Source organism: Chinchilla lanigera, unplaced genomic scaffold (assembly GCF_000276665.1).
Source record: "Chinchilla lanigera isolate Chin_1 unplaced genomic scaffold, ChiLan1.0 scaffold00016, whole genome shotgun sequence".
NCBI lineage: Eukaryota > Metazoa > Chordata > Mammalia > Rodentia > Chinchillidae > Chinchilla > Chinchilla lanigera.
Window position 1 is genome coordinate 28,744,002 of NW_004955417.1, and position 23,869 is coordinate 28,767,870.

General features: G+C 41.1%; 1 long non-coding RNA gene across 3 annotated transcripts in view; it reads right to left on the reverse strand.

Annotated features, from left to right (window-relative positions):
* Positions 1 to 263: 263 nt before the first annotated feature.
* LOC102023595 overlaps positions 264 to 23,869 on the reverse strand; it is a 28,199-nt gene continuing 4,593 nt past the window's right edge. The window contains exons 2-4 of one of the 3 annotated variants that reach the window (XR_001233406.1): positions 21,858 to 21,891; positions 20,525 to 20,655; positions 264 to 1,200 (exon numbers count right to left, since the gene is read on the reverse strand). This is a non-coding gene — a long non-coding RNA (uncharacterized LOC102023595). Of the gene's footprint in view, positions 1,201 to 6,294; positions 7,252 to 20,524; positions 20,656 to 21,857; positions 21,892 to 23,869 lie in introns of those variants that run through there. The other 2 variants (XR_260509.1, XR_260510.1) reach the window with 2 other exon arrangements.

Here is a 23,869-nt window from a genome sequence, read left to right on the forward strand (position 1 = left end):
TATCCCAAGGACAGGAGTGAATGAGTTAGAGTGAAATAGGTAAGACATAGGTCATGTCACAGCGGACAGGTGCGAGTGTGTGGCCCTCGGAGGCTGCCCACCCCACAGGAGGACAGGGCCGGGGCCACTCACTGTGTCTAGCCCTGACTATTGTCCCTGCATCTGGCGTTAGAGAGCACGTGGCGTTATCACAATATTGGAAATGTTGCGGAAAGACATAGCAAATTAGGGAAATTTACAGATGGGCTGCAGACTGCGAATTAGCACCACACTGTGCTGTTGTTAAATAAAATTCCCTTCAACTGCTCCCTGAGCACCTCTGCCTCACCGCCGAGGACAAGTGTGCTTTCTGGGGTGCGTTCTCGCCCAGCTATGACCCATAATATTGATTTGTTCTAATTTAAAGGTGGGGTAAAAGTCATGGTGACCCTATGGCAAAAATACTAATTTTAAAGCAAAAATAATTTAAAATTGAAGACTTCTTTCTCCATTTCCTCATTTCTCATGGGGTTTCTTTCAAACTTGGCATGATTCTTTTGTTCTTGTTGCTTTGTTTTGTTCTCAAACATACTCCAAGCCAGGTACGTTTGGATACAAAGTTTCAGCAATTTCAGGGAAATAATAGATGTCCCTTCACCTCTACATCCCCGAAGGTGTATTTCTCTGACATTCCTCTTTTGTCCCACCCTCAGTACTCCTGGGGCTTTAAAAATATGTCAGGAAGAGAAATTGATCTGAATGCATGAAATGATCTGAATGATCATTGATCTGAATGCAGAAATGCACTTCCCTTCGAATGTGTAAGTCTGCGTGGCTCAGAACAAGACCAAGTTCGCTTTGCATGGCTGACAAGATTCAGTCCTGTGGCGCATGGTTGACCAGTGCGTGTAACCAGTAGCGCCGGTGATTGGATTTCAGTCTGTGGAAACAAAGGGGCCACGGTGACTTGCTAGCGTGCTTGGGTCCCTCTTCTGCCTCTGGGATGTAGCCATGAAAGCTCTTCCTGATCCTTGGCAAACACCTATTTCTTTTCCTAGGGCTTCCAGAATCCATACAAAGCTGAAATCTCTGATGACCTATTACTGTTCAAAAAATGATGCAAATTTAGGCTCCTTGTCCTCCTGCCTTCCTCCCTCAAGGCTGACCGGCCAGGGCTTCTGAGACGGGGCTTTGCTTCTCATTCTGGGTCTCCTTTCAAAGCTGGTATGGAAAAAGAGGGTAGTTACTACTTTTCCCTGGTGAAAATAATTTGTGTTCTTCACCTTTGACTCACACATTATTTTAGAACTCAGAGGAGAATTTTGCTATAAAATATCCTGCAATTTAATAGTATTTGGTTGTGACTTGCTTCCATGGGCACTATATTATCACGTGATTTAATTTGGTATATACCCTAAGGGGGAGGAGCATATTTCAATTATAAAACATTTCCTCCAGAAACAATAATGGTTCAATGATTTATTTCAGGAAGCTATTATAACATGGTTTATTCAACTGGAATTTGAATGCAATTGAGTTTAAACATTATAGCATAGGTACCCCAAACGCACAAGAAATAACACTGAGTACTTTTGTGCTCACATGCAAAAATCATATTCACATATATTTTCCATCTTTGCCTATTACTTCACTTATTCTATCTCAAGAAAGGAACTTAAGGCAGAAAGGCATGAGACACTTATATTATTATCTCTTCAAAAAGTTCATTTTTGGACAAGTATCATTTGGATGGGGATTAACTTAATCAGAGATTTTGAATCTTCTCGACTTTAATTTTAATCTCTCTATTTTTTTGAAAGTCTGAATCTTTAAAAGACCGAAACCTGTAGTCACAAAGCACTGCTTCAAAAACGGGAAAAAAAAAAGACGAAGAAGGGAAAGTTTTTCAAGCAGCCAGCGGCTGTAAGAGAGATAGTGCAAGCAGCAGATTTGTGGCAGAGTAGAGCATGAAACCCATCAGCTGATGAGTGAAAATCCCTGGTTTCTAATTAATCGAGGTACACAGGCCAAGGGATGAAGAGGATCAGGGAAATGAAATCAGGAAAAAGATAGCATCAGTCATTTCTGCTGCCCATTGTCATACTCCAGAATCTGGTGTAATGAATCACTCAGGCATTCCACAGATACATTCAAATGGTGAAGAAAATTCATTGTCCGGTGAAGAGCGCCTGATAGGAATCTTCCTCCCCCTCTTTGTCAGAAGCCTATGATCAGAAAAGGAAATCCAGACAGCACAACAGGTGTGCTTGTTGCAAGCCTGGTGAAATCTGCAAATGAGCCAACTACAGAAGAATGTTTTTGTCCTGTTTTCCCCCAAAAATGCGTATGGGGAGGGTCGTGGGAGGGAGCAAGGAGGGGTGAGGCTCAGAGCAGCAGAGGAGGGGACCTTTTCCTGCTGCTGGGAAGTGTGTGTTCCTGCAAAACTGAGGGAGGAAAACAAGGGGTGGCCGTGGGACCCCCAGTCATAGTTCACTTCACTGACGTTTACTTTGAAAGCCAATTAGTTCAGTGAAGAAAGCACCGCACTTCTCGTCCTGGGTCTGACCACCAACCGGACACCCAGAATAAGTGAGATGGGTCCCACGGTTTCTGTGGTTCCTGAAGCTTTCCTGAGAGCTGGTCTTACTAAGTCACGGACACATGCCTGAGCCTGAAGGTTTTGTGCAAAGGTTTCCTAATTCAGATCTGCATCCCTGCCCAGGTAGAGCTCACTTCCACGAGAGAAAATATTCATCCTGGCCCTTGGACACAGTATCTGTGTATTAAGACTCAGTGGCAACTCTGTGACCCAAGCCGAGGGAGCAGGTCCGAGTGCCATCCGGCATTAGGTGACATGTGAAGTAATTGTTTGCAAATAATCAGGTACTATACTGAGACGTATAACGACGGCTGATTCATTTTAAATTTAATTACTATAATATAGGGTTTTGCTGTCTATATTATCAATCACCAAGACACTTTGGAGTTGATAGTATTAAAATTGTAACAATAATGAGAATTCTACTTCATGATGAAAATAATTTTAATCATGGGTAGATTACAAATCCATTTACAGTTACGGTTAGTGAGAATTCTATTATCTACCTTCTCTTGTAAAAGATGTTAAGACATGTTTGCAGGGAGTATAAAAGATTACAGAACTGCACTGCATCTATAAAGGTCTGAGCGTGAGCTTTTGGAAAACCTTGAGAAATCTTCCAAATTTTTAAGACTCGGGGAAGAAGTTAGGGTTCTGCTGGGAGGCAGCTGTGGCTATGGGTGGGCACAGATGTTGCTGTCTTTGTGGCTCCTGTTCGCTTTATTCCTTGGGCAAAAACAGATTTTGGGAGCCTTCTATGCAACAGGCCCCAGGCCAGGTGCTGGGACACCGAGCAGAGAACAAGCGACACGGTTCCTGCTCCAGAGCTCTACAGTCCGCGTGGCATCCGAGCCTGCCCTAGGCTGGAGGAGGTTGTGTTTTAAATGAATTTCAAGCCAGCTCATTGGAGGGCAATGAATCATCCTAAGCTGGCTGCACACTGGAATCACCCAAGAAGTTAAAGATCTTTGTTTGTAACTCCACCTCCACCTCCACCTGCACCTCCACCTCCACCTCCACCTCCACTTCTACCTCCATCTTTATCTCAGTTTCCACCTCCATCTCGGTCTCCATCTCTATCTCCATCTCCACTTTTATCTCCATCTCCACCTCTATCTCCATCTCTATCTCCATCTCCATCTCAATCTCTATCTCTGTCTCCATCTCTATCTCCATCTCCATCTCTATCTCCATCTCCGTCTCAATCTCTATCTCCGTCTCCACCTCTATCTCCATCTCCACCTCTATCTCCATCTCCATCTCTAGCTCCATCTCCAGCTCTATCTCCATTTCCATCTCTATCTCCTTCTCCATCTCCATCTCAATCTCAATCTCAATCTCAATCTATATCTCCATCTCCATCTCTAGCTCCATCTCCAGCTCTATCTCCATCTCCATCTCTATCTCCATCTCCAGCTCTATCTCCATCTCCATCTCTATCTCCACCTTGCCTATGTGTATCTCCATCTGTATCTGTATTTCCATTTGTATCTCCATCTCTATCTCCACCTCTACCTCCACCTCCATGTTCACCTCCAGGTCCATCTGTATCTCCATCTCCATTTCCAATTGTATTTGTACCTGTATCTGTATCTGTGTCTGTATCCATATCCATATCCATATCCTTATCCATATCCATAACTGCATTTGTGTACATGTTTTCCCAGGCCCTATTCTCAGAGCTTTGATGTAGGGTGGGTCTCAGGCACAAAGATTTTTATAAAGGTCCCCAGAGAACTTTGTTTTGCAGCCCAAACTAAAAACACTAGATCAGTCAGTGCAAAGGCCTTGGGTTCAATCCACAACAGCAAAACAAAACAAAACCTCAGTGGATCATCTTGGGAGAACAGAATCTGACAGAGCCAGCATTCTGGAAATTAAGCAGAGGATTCTTTCCTTATCTGGTAAGCCTTTGGGAAATTGTTTTCTAGTAGGTGACTGACTTTTGACTGACTGACTGACTCACCAAACTAGCTTTTTATGTTTTTTGTGTAAGAAGTTTCTCAGGAGCCCAAATGCCCAGTAATTTCTCTTGTGATGAATATGTAACTTCATGTAAAACTTTATGACTGCCCTTTCTAACTTTGATTTTATCTTCTTTTCAGTATCAGAAATCACCATTATCATGTTTTGTGCTTTAGTGGTCCAAGCAAGACTACCTTGTTATGTTCAGAGACTGTACCTAGATATAATAACTTGTATCTCAGAATTTCAAATGGATAGGCTTAATTTGCCAGGAATGCACTTAAGAAACATAAACATGGGGGGCTGATACTTTTTAGTTCTTTGTAAATGTCAGGTATCAGTCCTCTACCATGAGTAGCTGGCACAATTTTTTTTCCATTCTGTAGGTTGTCCCTTCACTCTACTGACAGTCCCCTTCACTGTGCGGAAGTTTTAAATTTCGCATAGTTCCATTTGATGATGCTATTTCTTGTGCCATTCGCGTTCCCTTTCCAAGGGGCTTTCTCGTGCCTATGCATTCAAGAGTTTCATCTATTTTCTCTTCCAGCACACCCAGTGTTTCCACCTAAGGTGAATATAAACATTACATGCTGTAAACTTGTACTGATAAAAAAAGAAGCGTAAACAGATACAAATATTACTTGCCAATGAAAATAATTTGTTAAGAATTCTGGGATGGGGGAAGGAGAGAATGAGGACTAGAGACAGCTATAGCGTGATCAGTCGTGAGTTGGTAATTATGAAGCTGAGAAATGCACAAACAGTGGTTTCTCCTACTCTGTTGTGTACTTCTGTATATACTTTGAAATTTTCTACAATAAAAAATATTAAATATCAGCTTGTATCTGCATCCTTTTACAAAAGAAGCTAATGTAGTAAGACCCTGAATGTGTCCGAGGGGACCCAGAGGCGGGAGGAGTAGAATTGGAGTGAGGAAGTGTCCCATTTTCCAGTTGTGGGCCCAGGACGCCGGGAAATCAAGCGACAATCCCGTCGTGCCCAAGGCCTCTTTCTGAATTTGCGCGTTTCTTGGTGTGGTGACACGTACATATTTCTATGTTTCCTTCTCTTTGTATATTTCATTTCTCTAAAGTGCATCTTTCTGCATAGATATACAAACTGGATAGAACATTGCAGTTTTCTCTGTGTTCATGACTGTCCTCTCCCTGTTGGGATTTTCTTTCCAGCTGCCACCTCTCTCGCCCCTAACCCCACCTCCACCTGAGTGTATTTTTCTTATTTTATTTCCTCTCTACTCTCAGGAAGTAATCACAAAGTCTCTCACCACATGTATCTTGATCCCTTTACTCAGTCTTTGTTTTCTGTAGTCACATGTGCTGCAGCACGTGTGTCCATATGCACACATGTGTAAATAATTAGTTGTTTTTCTTTAAAGCCAGTCTATGACCGGCACTGCCACTCACAGCATCCCCACGGCGTGTACACGGCGCCCCACGCTGGCTCCCTGCTTTGGTGGAACTCTATGAATAAATCACATTTCTAGGGTCTGCCAGCTTTCCAATTCCAGTTTGCTGCACTTTGGAACAATATCTTTCCTTCCTATGTTGCATAATTTTTGTCTTTCTGGGGTTATTTTTATCGCTCAGTTTATGTGTCTCACCAGTATTTCTTCAGAAAGAAATGGCCTCTCCCGAGGCCCAAGCTCCTTGAGGCTTATATTGTAATTAGGTCAAATTATTTGGGTGACGAAACAGCCAAGCCTCCTTTCGTTCAGTCGGCAGTATTTTTAATTTGCATGTCTGTTTACACTCTAATTTTCAGAATTGAGAAACACAGGGATACAACTGTAAGATTAAATTTGATTTTCATTATTGCAGTGAACTAGTTTTATTGCAGCGTCTTTGGGCTGAAACACAAAGCTTTGAGCTGTCATACTTTACAGAGGCAACACAGAATTTTTGATTCCGATTTGGAGGCTGAACATCGCAATCCCTAACTGTAGATGCCGAATGTATAAAAGGAGAAGGCGAAGGAAATAGAAATAAGAAGTTGTGAAGAAGGGAAATCAGGTGAGAAGACAGCACAGCAGGTGCAGGGCCACCATTGTAACCCGGTCAGTTTGCAGAAGGAAGGCCTTCGGCCTGGGCTCATTTCAGGCGAAACTGACCACAGTCCACAGGTGATCAGTTCCAAAGCCTCCTCCTGGGCCCGTGCTTCAAATATTTATGATATGTGTACGTATGTTTGCTCGGATTGTGATAAGGGGCGATCTGGGGTTTTTGGAAACGGAGCCCGAGTGTCACCTGAGACCTCGCCTGACTTGGACTTGCTTCTGAAGCCAAGTGCCTCGAGAGGCCACAGGAGAAGGTGAGGGCGAGGGGAGAGCAGGCAGGAGTGGACGGCCGGGGTGCCCGCTCTAATATCCCAGCGCAGTTATTTTGTGGACATCCACTCCTTGCCTGCGTGGGAGATAGGGCTATAAGTGTATGTTATTTTTTAATTACAAGGGGGGTCGGAAAAATCCTGATGATGGGCTGGAAGGTGCCACTGCATTGTTATTTTTTCCTCTCCCTTCGTTTGCTGATTATGTGAGCCGGGCTCCTTTGCTAGCCGATGATAAGCAGAATTTCCATGTTCTCTGCATAATTAATCCATCTCTGCCTCTCCTCATGCCAACTCGCCCGTTATCGCCGGCACATGCCTGAATTGCAAAAGAATCCGCTCTTCAATTGGAACTTATTGATATTCTAAGAAAAAAAAAAGAGAGAAGGGGGAAAAAACTGAAAATCCTTAAGTTTAAGCCGCAGATTTTTAAATGGATTAATTTCGCTGCAATCGCAGCCATCTAAGGGGGAAGCGGGCAGAGCAAATTGAAAGCGTCTCCATGTTTGCAGAATTGGGTCCAGAACGCTGAGACGTACCGGCATGGCTCGCTTTTAAAGTCAGAAAATTACCATTCATTTACATCGCATGAAATACTTTTTTATGCTAGAAATATTCAAGAGACGTTCTTTAAATGCCTGCTAATGCTTGATAACATTTCTAACTTTCAACGTTTTGCGAGACTTTGATATGACATGATAGGAATGCCTTCCAGTAGAATATTATATCTCTGTTTATCACATATTAGATTACATCATCTTTTTCTTCATCACTCCCAAGTAGTCTTTAAACAATGAGGTCTGTCATTGGCTGTGTAGGATTTTATGTGCTGTTGGAAGTCAAGGTTAGTCATTTATTTTTCCAGGCTACCTATGAATGAAATGTTTGTTTCTGTTTAATTTTTCTCCTTCAAATCCCAGAGACCTTGGACAATGATGATAACACTGTACTCATCATCGTAATAATTTCTCAGGAGTCATTCTTTTGGCTATTATCTTAGGATAAATTCTGATGCTTGAGAGACTTGACTCCTCATTTTAACTTGTTAACTGTTACACGTGGAAATCTCCTGACTTAGAAAAGGGTCTGCAGTTGGACTCCTCCTACGAAGCCTGCAGTTCAGGAATCACAAAGAAAGTTCCAGCACAGGATTCTTGTGATTTCCAAGTAGAATTCATAAATCTCGATTAGTTATTAATGCTTCCTTGTTTTGATCTTGAAATAAAATGCACGTTAATTTCCTGACTGGTGGCTCAGAGCCGTGGCCAGGGCCAGGTGTCTCCTTCCCACTCCGGGTGAGCCTTAGCCTGCCCGGTTCCCGGCGGGTGAGATGCTCTGAGCCTACGGCTTCTGCCTGCTCCAGAGGCTGACGTGCTCTCAGCTGGGAGAGCAGAGTGGGGAAGACCCACCAGGAAAGAGGTGGGGATTTGGATATGCAACACCATTCACTGTGAAGTCTTTCCTGCATGTTCTGAATCCAAGAGAGCTTGAAAGGGGAAAACAGTCATAATTTTGAAAATATCAACTTAGTTGGGAGGCACCTTTCCTAGAAACAATAAGACACAAGTGAGCAATGTTATTCTTTGGAGAGATTTGTTTCAGCCACAAAATGAGAATCCTCCTGACTACAAACCACTTCAACACAGCACACCGGCAGCTGAGTGCAAAGATCTGTGCTATTAGTGAGTGCTTTCAGTATGGACAAGCCATGTTTTTCCTCAGAAGTGAGCCAAAATGAATAAAGAGCTAAGAGGCACATTTAAGATGAAAATGTTTTTATAATCAAGGAAAATAATCAAGAGAGTGATGATTACTATAAACAGTAGAACAATTAAATGATACAATTTTAGCTTTATCTTCTATAATTCTTAGGCTACCCAGAGTTTAGAAATAGAGGAAACTGCTAGCTTCACATTGAGTAATTTTGTATAGTCAGCTAAACACTTTAAAGCCATTTTATAAATGAAATGAAAAATGACCCTTCTTAAAATAGATGTAGCAAAAACATTTCAACCATAAATAACAATTTCACTGACCTTGTATGCTCAACCCTTTCATTTAAAGGCATGAATTAAAAGAATTTAAAAATTGAAGGTATATTTGGGGAGGGGAAACTTCTCCAGATTATTTTCTTTTGGAAAGAAAAATTGTGATTTAAAAAACAAATGTGGCTCTGGTATGCATTTAGCTATCATTTCAAACATGCTAAATAAGGCAGTTCTATCAACTGGAAATGTACGTTGTCATAAAAATTACATCCTATTTTTCTGTTCTGAAATCATTACAATATTTTCTATAGGTAATTAATTGTTGCAACTTCATTTAGTCTGACACAATTTTTTCTGTGAAATATGAATTTTGCTGCTTTTACTTCCCTATTCTAAATTCCCTGGGTATTTTACACAAGCGGCAGGTATCACATTCCTAATTATGACCATATGTGCAGATCAGAGGCAGAAGAAGAGTGATGTCCACGGCGTGGAGATGCTCCGTGTCAGATGACAGGCTAAATCAAACAGCGGAGGCTCGCTGCCGAGTGCTGACTGCCAATGCGATATGAATTAGCTATTGCTCTGGAAAACCGAGACACTGACATGGATTCATAAATGATGAACGGACTTATAATAGAAACAATTGAATGGGATTTTTTTCTTTTCTTTTAAATTTAAGGATGAATTGAAAAGTGAAAAATGCTATTACAAAAGATTTTCTTGGTGTCAAAAATTACTAAATAGTTCTGTTCTGTGACAGGAGGAAGGTGAGTGACAGCCCCTTATTTGTGCTGTGGTGATGGATGGGTCCCTTCCCCGTCTCCCTTCTGCATCCCTTCTCTTTGTTACTGGGTGGGACTGAACTACTCGCCACCTCTAAGCTGGCTTTTTGCTCATCAGACGCCACTGTCTTCTGAAAGGTAGGCCTCTGCTCTGCCTGTCCCAGCGGGCATCCATTACCAACTCCATCTTTCCTCGGAGTGGAGGTGGCGTGGACATCTGCAGAGGGCACCTCTGCCTTCCTTTTCTGTGTTCCATCTGCTCCTGTGCTGACTTCACAGGTTTGATCTCACTCAGTCCTGGAGAAAACTCAACCTACAGGAGCACTTTCCCTTCTCCGTGCAGTCCTCTCAGGCCAGGCAGTTCTTGTGATAAGAGAAAGGTTTGAAAAGTTTCCTGCTCAGGCTCTCTGGCGCTATGGCTCCCCAGTCCAACTTTGCCATGGAAAGCGAGACACGGAGAGTCTTCTACTCCCCCTTACTCCATGCTGGGCATTGAAGAGGGCTCAGGTTTCGTGCCTGCCCAAGTCTGTGAAGTGAGCTTGCCTTACCAACAGTTCGTGTCACACCTCCACAGTTTAATTCTAAAGAGCGCATTCCCTTAGCACCCAGCTGTTCTTTCACGCGAAGGTGTTCTCCAGGTCGGTCTCTCTCAGTATCAGCCCGTTATCTGCCATCGTCTTCAGGTGGTGAGGGTTGTATAGGTGTGGTTCTGGCATCAGTAGCTTCCAACAGTTGGGTCACAGTCTCTCCAGAAGCACAAGGCTCTGTCTTAAGAGGAAGTGGAAGGGAAGGCCCATCCCGGGCACCTCAGCGAGAGCAGTACTTAAACTTACTCTCCTCAAAGCCTCCTGAGAAAATGTCCCACAGCTTTCTAGATGTCAACTAGTCTTTAATAGCCAAAGAAATTTAGATGTTTTCTCTAAACTATTAAGGAGGCAGACTAAAGAAAAGGCAGCTGTTGTTCTAATTCTGAATGATCACTTTTCCTTTGTACGACATTAATAATGGGACCTTAATTTACTATTTTTAATATTTAGAACAATAATACCTTCATCAAAGAGTTGTTATGATCATAAACATATGGAAACGCTGAGCACATTTCCTCCAGCTTAGGCAGTGGCAGCACCTTAGCATCCTGGCCTTCCGTTTGGTCAATACTGTACATGAGGCAAATACTAGAAGAGGAAAGAGGGGTGAAGCCAGAGCGTGTGTGTGTGTGTGTGTGTGTGTGTGTGCCCGTGCGTGCTATTGCTTACATGCACCAGGTATTTATTCAAACACTGGATAGAAATGAAAAATTTTCTTCTATTTTTCCTGTTACTTCAAAAAAATTAGCCACTGTAATCTTCTATAATAATCTCTCCATACTTGATGTAAATCTTATAAAAGACAGGATTAGAGAACAAGTAAGCATGCTTAGATGTCGGTGCTCTCCTGTGAGAAAATCTTGAGGATCCTAAACTTTCTGCCTGAGTTCTGTCTTCTGATTTTCAGTTTTTAAATTCTATTGCAGCAGGCTGGTTTAGGGTTGAATTTTGAGAAATGAAAACTGTAATTTTGGAGTAAAGTTGTCCTTCATTTTCTGCCTGAGGTGGTTGCCAGAACCCCTCAAGGTTACCAAACTCTGTGGGTTGTCCCTGCCCTAAAATGGCAGAGTATTTGCGGATAATACACACCTGTCCTCCCAGGAAACCATCTGTGGCTTACTTACAATATCTAACATGATGCAAATACTGTGCAAACCGCTGTTGCACTGTGTTTTCAGTGTGATGATAAGAAGAAAAGTTTGCACATCTTTGGTGCAGACTCAATTTTTCTTCATGTATTTTAAATCTCAGATGCAAAAACCATGAGGGCAGGCTGTATAGGTGAATCATTTATTTGAACTAGATGTATTTTATAAATGTATTTTTGATATCTAGAAAAAGAATTACTAGTAAAAATATTTTAACACATTCAACATAAAAGATGTCTCAACACAGTCAAAACATAAAATGAATTTGTCATTTTATTTCCTAAAATATTGATTTACATTCATTTCAGAAAAGTATTTGCTTAACTTTCCTTTTAAATCAGACAAATGCAGAATTCAGTTTATAGCTTTTCTGTGTTAAATTTTGGATTGAAAAATAAAAATTATATATCCTTATGCTGTAATATTTTGAAATAAGTATATTTTGTGAAGTGGCATGTACCTATAGTTTCAGCACTCAGAGGGGCTGAGGCAGGAGGATTGCAAGTTCAAGCCCAGGCTGGACAACTTAGCAAGACTCTATCAAAAAAAATCAAGCTAAATAAAATACGCAGTGCCTTACTGCACTGCCTTATTTATTTATGTTTTGGTTGTGAGAATGCTTAAAATCTGCTTAGAAATTTTTAATCATAGAGTATGTTGGTAATAACTGTAGTCACCCCGATGTACAATAAGGCTGTTAAACTCATTTCTCCTGTCTAACCGAAATTTGCTCCCTTTTACCAATCTCCCCCCAAACAATACTCTAGCCCCAGGTAACCCCTATTCTCTCAGCTTCTATGAGTTCAACTTTTTGGGTGCCACAAAAGTTGAGAATGCATAGTACTTTTCTTAATGTGCCTAGCTTCTTTTACTTTACACAGTACCCTCCAGGCTCATCCATTTTTATCATACATGACAGAATGTCCCCATTTTTTGAGGTTGAATACAATTCAATTGTATACACATACCAAATTTTCCCTATCTGTTCCAAAGATGTGTTTTTGTTTACAAATACTTGATTCATATGCAACATAGGGCTAATTAAGGAAATGATAAGTTGAGATTTCTCTTAGTTCTAGGATTGCATTACTATTTTTATAACTGACTATCCCATTTTATTCCTAAGCTTTGCCTGGTCTTGTTTATTATAAATATTGATTATTTTTGTAATCATATTAGAGTCTGCAACTTAAAAATACTATTATCTTAAAAATTTGTAAACACAACATGATAGATTCCTTATTTTAAATGTCTATTATAATAAAACAATTATAATACTAATGAAGTTATTGAATGAGCACCTACCGTGTGTAAATCTTTGTGCAGATAAAGTATTATTTGCAATCTAATTATAACACAAAGGAGAATGGACAATTTCCATGTCCCATGAGGAGGCAAATTAATTCCCATTTGAGTAATGTTGTTCTTAAATGTTGCACAATTTGCATTTTACTCCTCTCTCTCTCTCTCTCTGTCTGTTTGTCTCTGGATTTTCTTGAACCTTACTTGAAAAGGTGGACCGTGGCCAATATGTACAAGTCTTGGGCCATCCAAGAACTTCATCAAAACCGCATGGTGACAGTAAAACTAGATCAATACGTAGAAATAGAAATACCCAATCTGTGTTGAGGGAAGATGAGGAAAAGATGAACTAGTGAGGAGGAATTACTCAAGTAAGACTCTCCTAAAAGGCACATGTTGATGTTGATTTTGATTTATAAAGAAGAAAGAGTCATGCCCTGGATCCTCCAGAAAGTGACTCTGCAGAAAGGGAGGAGGATCAGGGGATGTGAGTGTTCTAATTTCTCAGCTAGAACCTCAAACCCACGGCAGGCCCTTGAGCAATGGAGAAAACAGGCATCTATCGGTCAATGTTTGTAGAACAAAAGAAAATAAAAGGAACGAAAGACTTGAAGAAATCATTTTTCACATTGGAATGTAGAGTGGAGTGGAGGTGAAAGGCAGACGGGGCTGTGAGTCCGTCCCCGTCCCCACGCACTTAAGCTGGGACATCGTGCGATCCTGCCTGCACTTATGAGACCCTGTCTCTGAGTCAGGTCAGCTGATGTGGATTCCACAGCACCAGGAGCATGGGTCCACAGATCTGCATTTTACTGAATGGCAAACTCATTTAATAAATGCAATTTGAATGCTAAATGTACAATATTAAGTATGTGATTTTCTAATACATGATAAAAGTGAACACAGATAACACAATTTTACAAGTGAAAAGGAATCTTGTCACTGCAATTGATTAATATGATTCAAGGTTGAGAAAAAAACTCACTGACTTAGGGAAACATTCCTAGGTTATTTATACCATATTGCTCTCATTAGAGAGAAATAAATGTGTATCTTTTTTAAGAGAAACATAGTTTTTAAATTGCTATTCCTAAAAATAATGCACCAACTGAAAGGTTTTCTATGAAAATTCACCAAATTTTGGTATCTCTTTCACAATCGCCCCAATTGTTTTCTTTGAAAATCTATTACTTGTTTCTTTAGTTTCCTTCTGTGTTTTCAACGATGAGTCTTACGTTAAAGCTGTGGCTTTAGGCTCAGTCCTCACTCCACCACCCATGGTGGGACAACAGGAGGTGATGGTGCTCTCTGAGCTCCAGGTCCCCTGTGTGCAATGGAGATGATAACACAGGGTACCCCCAACAGTTGTTCTGCATCACTCCATGCACAGGTAGGCAAGGACTTCCTGAACAGAACCCCAGCCTCACAGGAAACAGTGCCAAGAATTAACAAGTGGATCACAGCAAGTTGAAAAGCTTCTGCACAGCAAGGGAAAACCAACAGAGTAAAGATACAACCTACAGAATGGGAAGAAAGGTTGGCACCTATTGCTTAAACGGAGGGCTCATATCTGAAATATGTAAAGAATCTCTCAAAAAAGAAGATCCAGTCCAGGGCAAATGAATGAATAGACACTGCTCAGGAGAAATACAATAAAAACATGAAAAAATATTCAACTCTCTGGCCATTAGAGAAATGCAAAGTAAAATAACGCTGAGATTGCATCTTACCTCACAATGAACGGCATCATCAAGAAATCAAATAATAACAAACACTGGTAAGGCTATAGGGGGACACGAATCCGCCTACATTGTTGGCAAGAGTAGTATAACCACTATGGAAAGCAGTGTTGAGACTCCTCTAAAAACTAAAACTGGAAAATCCATTGGACCAGCTGTTCCACTTCCTTCTAGGTATCGTCCTGAAAGAGTTACAGACACCACGTACAGTGATCCATGCAGCACAACTCATGGTAGTTAAATATTGGGAGTAGCCTATATGGCCATCAAGCAATGACTGGACGAAGAAACTTTGTGTGGCATTTACACACAATGCAGTGCTACTCTGCCATAGAAAAAGATAAGTTTGTGTGATTGGTAGGAAAATGGATGCACCTTGAGACCATAATGGTAAGTGAAATAAATCAGACACACATCTCAGATATCAAATGGTTTCTCTTACATAAGAAATCAAAAGCATAAGTAATTTTAAAAGCAAAAAAGAAGACAGACAACAGGAAACAAGGAGACAGGTGTTTTGTAAACAGGAAGGGGACCAAGCGATGGGGAGGTAGTAGAAAACATAAAAAGAACTAGGTTGTGTTATGCACACCCACCACCTCCCCACAGTGAGTGTAATCTTTATATGCTGCAAATGTGTATTAATAAGAAATAAAAATGTTTAAAGAGAGAAAAATAAATACTGAATCGAGAAAAGCAATTAGAATGGGATGTAGTACAATCTCAGCACTTAATAAATGTTTTCTTTCATATATTGAAAAGGTAACTTCTTCCAATAAATGCTATAGAAGGTATGACGGGGTGTGTGTTCATGAATGTTTGCATGGAGCTTCCTGTGTGTCTTGTCCATTACAGGACGGAAGACCCCAACTGAAAACATTTAGGAGATGGTACAATCTTTCAATACGGTGTGATTTCTGTCTTCCTCAGTTTGGAGTTATAATGCCTGGTATGAAGGTAACCTAGCTGTATTCCGTGTTGAGGCAGTGATTATTGTAATCCTCTCAAGAGAGGTACGTATTTGTGTCACTCTCAATAACATTACTGTCATGCAGCCCTCAGTCCCTTTGGTGTCTGTACTCCAGGAGAATATTCTGGTCCTCTCCCTTGAGCTGCAGTGCCTGAGGATCCTTTCAGAAGACTGTGGTCCAGATCTGAAGTCCAAGCTGCTCTGTCTGTGAATAAGCTACCTCCTGCTTTGTCCCAAGCATAGGTCTCCCAGGCCACTTATATGACAATCAAGTTTTTGGTTTCTGTTTATCAATCAACTGAATCTCTTCTGTCTTTTATTATGTCAAAGCTGAACCTCAGAGGAATTCAAATTGAAGAAATACTAGATGGCTGCTAACAAGCTGGCACACTCGTAAAGTATGTAGTTATCTGATTTTTTAGAAACTAGTGCTACTTGCAGTAATAGTCCAAAAAATGTATGATGGGTGGAAAATGAAAGCTGTTTACCTCTTAGTTGTATGATACGTCTCCCTAACTGATGGTGCAAGTCTGATCTTTTCTAATTGTAGCTGTATCATCTTTAACTTGTATCTTTCAAAATTATGGGATTGGTGGAAGAGAGAAAAGCATGGAAATTTGCAGCAGGACTCTGCAGTCTCTTTCACTCATTCCCTCTTGGCTGTAACTCAGTCACCGAATTGCAGCTAGCTGCAAGGGAGGCAAAAAACGTAGTGTGGCTATGTGTCCAAGAAGAAAGGGAAAAAGAAGTCAGCACCAGCCAGTCAGAGGCTGCTCCTCAGAGTGTGAAGAATTTACACTACGTACCACTGAACCCCATATTTAAGGACATCTCATGATGTGACATACACACATTTTCATAAGAACTAAGTATGCCGCAAAGTAGAATAGCATCATAATCCAGTTTTATTTTAAAAAGATTCACTTTTATTTCCTTGTGTATCTAAACTAGGTAAGTAATTTTGAAGGTATTGATGTTTATACCAATGGTATAAATACTGTAAGTATGCTAGGGTTAAAGGTGATATTTTCTTTTTTTATGTTTTCAATTTCTAATCTGTCTACATTAGGATACATTAGTTTAACATAAAATTACACTTGAAGATAAAAACTCTATTTGGCTTTATCACTATTAAAAGTTTTCTTTTTATCTTAGACCTTTTGTTCCATTTGTCCAGATATTTTTCTACTCTGAGTTGCTACCACACACATTTATATTCCATTTTTGCATGGTTTTCTCATTTTTTTATTAGCTCATTTGCAGTACATACGGATTCTATCCCATGCTGGCACATGTACATAGCACATCTCCATTTTTCTACTTGCCCTTTCCCTCTCTTCCTCCTCCCTCCATCTCGTGATCCTCTTCCCATTTGCAAAAAATCCATCTCCCTGTTTCTATTACGTACCTTTTATTCTGCTCTTTCATATATTTTTATTTTGAGTTCTTTATATAAGAGTAGCCATGTGATATCAAAGTTTGCATTACACCTGAGTTTCTCAAAACATGCTGTACATTGGTGTAGAAGTCAATGCTCCAAACATGGAAAGGAGCAGCTTCGGCTCATCACGCCACAGTCTTCAAGGTCTTTGGGTTTCCATCTTTGTGTCTGTCATGCTTTCTCCATGGTTGGTACATGTGAAGTTCTCAGCTAACATTCACATGATAAACATGAGTCACTTGTAGGAAAATGGGTGTTTCTTGGGACCATAATGTTATAGAAAATCAATCAGACACACAAGCTGAAATATCAAGGGTTTCTCTTCTATGAGAAACCCAAGGTGTAACTAAATTAATAGGCCAACTAAAAGATAGATGATAGAAAACAGGGGGATAGATCTTTTGCAAATGGGAAGGGAACCGGGAAATGGAGGAAGGGGGAGGGAAGGGGATGGAAGTGAATGAAGACGCGTTATGCACAGGTACCCACTCCCGTGAGGAACATGATCAGCCGCACTACGGGCGGATGCTAATAAAAGTAAAACTGAAAAAGAGTAAATGATGCTGATACCCAATTAATAACTGGTATACTTATTTGTTTCTGTTTATTTAGTCGGAACAAATATACTAATTTACTGTTTCCTAAAGCTTGTTTTCCCATGTTCTAGTTTGAGAAATAATGACAGTGATAAAAAGTCAGTATTTCCTTAATCTTAGTTGTGCTAACTTTGCGCCAGACACTGTGCCAAGTACTTACGTTTAGTCACCTACAGCACTACTGCTGTTCTCATTCTAAAATGAGAACGTGCAACAAGCTAAGTGGTTTGCCCGAAGTCAGACAGGAACTGGCAAAACCAGGCAGCGCAGCTCCCGAATCTCTGCTGTCCTCACCGCCTCCTGCTGCCCTGAACATCTGCAGGGATCGCTTGTCTCACGCCTGTTTGTACAAAAGGCTTCACGTGCAGTCGCCTGTAGGATAACTGGGCTACAGTATTTGGAGCAATTGGATATGTGAAGGGGGGTGTACCGTTGTTCCTTTGTACGATATTTTGTGAAAACAGAAATGCTCCAGCGCGTCATAGCATATTCTTGATGAACCTCTGCCATCTCTACACGATCATCGGTTTAGTTTTTATTTGTGTTGTTGTCTTTTGTTTTTGTTTTTGCTTTTTTTGTTTTATTTTATACTGGGAATTGAGCCCAGGGCCGTCACATCCGCAGCTCTGTTTCATTTTCCTGTTTTTATTTTATATTTTGAGACATAGTATCACAAGGTTACCCAGGTAGGTAAGTTAGGATCCTCCTGCCTTTGCCTTCTAAACTGCTGGGATTTTAAATATGCACCCCTGCGTCTAGCAATCGTAGTTTTCTGGTTTGTTTTTTGTTTTGCTTTGCTTTGCTTTGCTTTGTCTTGTTTTGTTTACTAAGTGCTTGTTAAACTAATTTAATACTAAATCCTACAATTTCTAAATGCATAAAAATCGAGTTTCCTAGCGCCTAAGTTTACGTCTTTAAAGAACTTCTGAGTGACATTTAGGATCTTTCGCAGAGCAGGAGGGGTGGTGCTTAGAGTGAAACCCCCGCCCCACGCACACTGCAAGTCCAGAACTGCTCCCGCCCCTTCGACCCTCTGTGCTGCCCACATCCCCTGCGGGGAGGAGTCCACTAAGTGGCGGGCGCTGGTGTCCTGGACCAGGAGGCGAGAACTCCTCAGCACATAAGCATTCTGCTACCTACTGATCTATCTAGGATTTCAGGTCCCACAACCTTGTTTATTCTACCTTTGCCCGGCTGAAAGTCACTCTCTGTGGCAGAAGATGGGAGTGAACTAGAACTGCATCTATTCCATACCACTTAGCTCTGTGTTTCCTGATTTGTGACATGGCACCCTCTTCCCTTTTGCTCTTGCTCCACATGCAAGTGAAAAGGCTGTTCCTATAACTTTACCATGATTAGCATCAGCTTTGACGTTTTAAAATTCTCACAAACTTCTGAATTACAATATCCTAAGACAACCCTTAGCTATTCATACAACTTTCTGTGTAAATTCCTTTTATTTGCCTCTTTCAGTACAAAACGTACTTCTAACTAGAGAATTCATTTATCATTAAAATATCCGCAAGAAAAAGTTTGTTTGGGTGCATGTCCCACTGTTTAGGGCTTAACCTCTTTTATTTCCTTTAAAACAGTTACTACTGCAGCCCAGTTTTTGATGTCCAATTTTTGTTCCATTTGGGGAAATGAAGCCATCATGCTACTGTGAAAGAGACGGCAACAAGTTTATTACCAAGGAACAGAAATGGCTGTCTTTTTTCCTTTTCTTCTTTTCTCTTTCTTTCATTTTCTCTTTCTTTTTCTTCCTCTTTCTTTCTCTCCTTTCTCTCTTTCTTTTGTTTTCCTTTCTTTCTCCTCCCTCCCCTCCCTTATTCTTTCCTTCCTTCTTGTCTTTTATTTTCTTTTTATATCTGCATTTCTATAATTCTGGGGTTCTTTGCATTTATTTTATAGCTAGAATTCCTTCATTTAGGATTTTCTAACATTACCGGGCTGTCTCCCTTACTAGCTGCTGTCCTGGACAGTTGCTGTGATTTGATCCGAGCTTCCTCGTTTCCCACTGTATTTTCCTTAGCGTTTTGCCTCCTGAGAGAACATCATAGTAGCCATGTCTTTGTGTTTCTGTTAGGCGCACATCTCAAAATGATTCATGTTGGCTACAATAAATCCCATTTAGGGCTTGTTTGCTGACAAGTAGCCACAAAAGGGAGTACTTGGCTCCCTTGCTGGAAAGTGGGGAGACCTGGGTAGCATCAGACAGGACTGGGCCTGGGGTCTTGTGGCCACGGCTGTGGAAAGAGCCTCTCGCTGCTTGGCCTGGCTTGGCACTTTCAGGCTTTGTCCAATAGCACAGAAAGTGGCTACTAGTGTCCTTACAGCTAAGGAATAAGTAGATCAACAGGAGCGGCCCTCTTTCTCTACATCTGGGAAGACACTGCTTGGCAGATTTGCCCAACCTTGCACTGTCTCTGCAACTCTGGGGGAACGCATCCCTGTTCTCAGTGGGGTGAGATCCTTACCTTTCCCATGCAACAAGCAGATAAAGCAACGTTACTGGCAGCCCAGTCAAAGCACTTGGTACAGTAGTTTGTTAACTGCATGGAAGTAATGATAGTGTGTTGCTGAAAGCAGAGCAGAAAGAACTCCACGACCGCTAAGGTAGCAGAGGTTCCCTTCATTTGAACTGACTCTTTAAGCTTCTTGTTAGAGTGGAGCAGAGCATGTGGAAGTGCCTGGCTTTGCAGCACATGGTTTCCATGTAAGTTAAATTACATTGTGTATTGTCCTCACTACAGTGTAAGCATTGTGCTGAAACAACTTTATTTACCTAAAGTAAGCTCCTTGTGCTCTGTGCACATACTATTTTAAACTGTTCTACAATTATACTCCGTACTGGGAAATGCCATTACTCTCTTGTTTGGTCAAATTAATTTCTCTGGTTATTTAATGCTGTGTAACAAAACCTCTCAAAATGTAGTGTCATAAAACAATGAAGGATGTTTTGTGTACAGCTCTGCAGTCGGAGGACCCTTGAGAGTAACTCTTATCCCCTCTGTTCGGCATTGTTGAGCGGCGAGCGTGCTGGTGAGCACAGCCGTCTGAAGAATCACTGCTTCCCACTCACCTGTTCCGAGCTTGATGTTGGCTATGAGTGGACACCTCGTCTGGGGCGATGGCTAAAATGCTGACATGCGACCTTGCTGCGAGACCTGGGCTTCCTCACAGCGTGGAGGCTGGCATCCAGTGGTGACCGTCCTGAGCAAAAGAGCCAGGTGAAAAGTACATGATCTTTTATAGCTTAGCCTGAGGGGTCATTCAGCGCCTCTTCTACTGCATTCAATGCATTGAAACACCTACAAATAGACCTCAATTAAAAGAGGGAAGGGGGATAAACCCCAGTTCTTTTGTGATAAGAAGGTAAGGTTTGAAGGAGGACAGATAGAAGACTCAACACCTCTGTGACCTCTGCCTGCAATGAGGATACACTTGTAATGCCCATATAACTAGCATGAGCTTCTTTGTGTTCTTCCAAGGGCTACTTTTCTCTCTCTGCTACTGGTCTCTGCATGATGGGTCCAATGGCCCCAATAAATATGAAACACATATTTATATTGTAAGACACAGGTAAGATACAGGTATCAGAGAGATTGAATTGCCTACTTTGGAAAATTTACATATGCCTGATCTTTCACGTGTCAGGTATGAATCATCAAACAAGAAGTTCCTTCCGATAATTGTATCATCATTGGAAAGATTTTTTGCCATGCTAATTATAACCAGTTACATTTATTTATTAAATGTACCTGTGAACTGAATGCAAGAGTGTGAATTCACAGGACTTGCTTTGAACTTTCTTCTCTATTATTTTTTCTAAAGAAATAGTTCTCTACACTCTTTTCCCGCCCTCTATTTCTGTTGTCCCTTTTAGTGAAACCCCTCTTCAAGTTGAGATTCTAAATAATACATAATTCAGCCTTCTTTTATTTCCTCATTTATAGTCATTGCCATTTTTACTCTAAAAATGACCTCCACTGTAAAGTCTCCATTTCTCCCCCTTGTTGCACCTGTGAGCTAGTTAACACAAAGTATCAACCATGAACAACTCAGTTTCCCTGTCCTCTTCAAACTGAGCACCTCAGAGCACTGAGGACCAGTTATTTTGACCCTGAAATGAAGACCATCACTGTGTGACAATAGCCATAATCCATCTTAGGGGAACGTGGTGTCCTGATAACTGCAGATGTATGTCTGATTGACACTGTAATAGATACCAGATTTTAATAGATATGGCAAAGTGATTTTTAAAGAGATTCACTTTATCTGGTGGCTCAGGGAGACATTTTCTACAACAGTATGCAGCTCTCCCATTGCAGACTTTTTTCTAGGTGTTTCTTCTAGCTGTTATCCTACATATTCAAAACCCTGCTCCTCCTTCTAAGGGTCACAAGAAAGCTCACCTGAAGTCCTGAAAATAACTTCTTCTTCAGCATTCTGGAAATTTAAGCAGAATTTTAGACAATTATGATGATCACTGCCAGCCCATTCAGTAACTCACTCACTCATTCACTCATTCATTCCTTCATTCATTTTGCAGAGCTGGGGATCAAACCAATGACTTTGTACCTGCTAAGAAAGTGCTCAACCTCTGAGCTCCCCCAGCCCTTGCTTAGCACTTTACCTCCACTCCAGTGCACACAGACTCTCACCCTCACCGCCCCTGGCAGCCTCCCTTGAGGCAACTGCTCTACCTTTTTGGATGCCCCTGCCATGGCAGTACCTATGAGCACCCACAGCTACGAGGTGCCTCACACACAGTCCGTGGGCAGTGATGAGTAAGTCTAGGAAACAGGTTCTGATGCATATGTTTGGGAAATCATTTGTGTCTTTCTTTTTGAACCATGAGCCAGCATAATGTGCAAAACAATAAGCTTAAAGGAAATCTTATTTTTCAAATGACATTTATCATGAAAAACAAAAACAAAATCAAGCAAAACCCAAACCCTAACATGAACAGAGAGGCTGGACCAAGATGCAGCCAAGGCTCCAAACCCCATGAATCTGGTGTGTTGGTCTTTCCACAGACCTCCGGGGTGGGATGAAGGGACCCACTACAAAGCAGATACAGGGCTAAAAAAGAGAAAAAGGAAATACTGACAATGGGAAAAACCTAGAGGAGGGGACTCTCAGCTCAGGAAAAAATGAATAAGCAGGCTATTGTTCAACATTTTTGTGGACAAAACATGGGTAACCCCAATTTATCAAATACATAAATGCATGAAATGGCACAAGTTTGATGCCTTACTGAACTACAAAGCATGGTACCTGATATATTTGGAAAGGGGTTAGAGGTAGGAGCTATGTTATACTTTACAGGTAGATGTCCCCCCTAAAGACTCATTTATTCATATGTGTGGCTCTTGAGAGTGACTGGATGATGAGCGTGTGATGTTGGATTGTGGATGAATGACACTGGATTTGTTCACTGATTGGTTTTGCATAGTTCTTGTGTGGCAAATGGACTTACTGAAAAGAGAAAGCCCACCCTGGGTGTGGGTAGCACAACCAAAAGGCTGGTAACCTGAATGGAGTAAAATGGAAAATGGAAAAAAGTCTCACTGCGTCCTGCCTGCCCTGCCATGGACTGCTCTCCTCTGCAATGCCCCTCTGCCATGCTGCCCTGCCTTGCAACCAGCTCACTACTGACTGAAACCTCTGAAAACTGAGCTAAATAAACCTTCCCTCCTTTAACTTCTGGGTGTCAGATATTTTGTCCCAGCAAGGAAAAAGTAACCAAGATAAACTAATTCATCAATAATTGATGGAAGGCTCAACTTTCTTATTTGCTAACTTTACGATAACTCCACTCCAGGTTCTTAAAAGTAGTACACAGGGGCTGGGGATTTAGCTCAGTGGCACAGTGCCTGCCTGGCAAGCGCAAGGTCGTGAGTTCGATTCCTGGTACCAGAAAAAAACCAAAAAAATAAAAAAAATAAAAAAAAAATAAAAGTAGTACATATTTGAAAAGTGAGAAAGTGAATAGGCTCTATTTCTGTATTTTAAACTGTGCAATTGTGGGTTCCAAAATATCTGTTTAGTGCAGTTCCAGTCATGAAGAATTAAATATTGCCTATACTAGTTTGAAAATTAAAAGACCCAGGGCTCTATTGTGGATTATAGAGTATTTTAAGTAACAGTAGCTAATATTTAAATGTTTACCATATGCCAAGCATTCTGCTTGACATTTGTAATTTCATTTTATCTTTGCAACAAACTTAGAGGTAGTTATCTCCTGTTCCAAATCAGCAAACTAAGCCTTAGAAGTCTATGATGCTTGCCCAAGTCCCTCAGATAATATGTGATTGCTATTAAATTTGGTGTGACATCAAAACCCATGAATGTGGCTTCTAACTGGCCTTCTTTTCTGCATTGGAATCTCTTAGGACTCATCCATAAACACTTAGTTTTGATA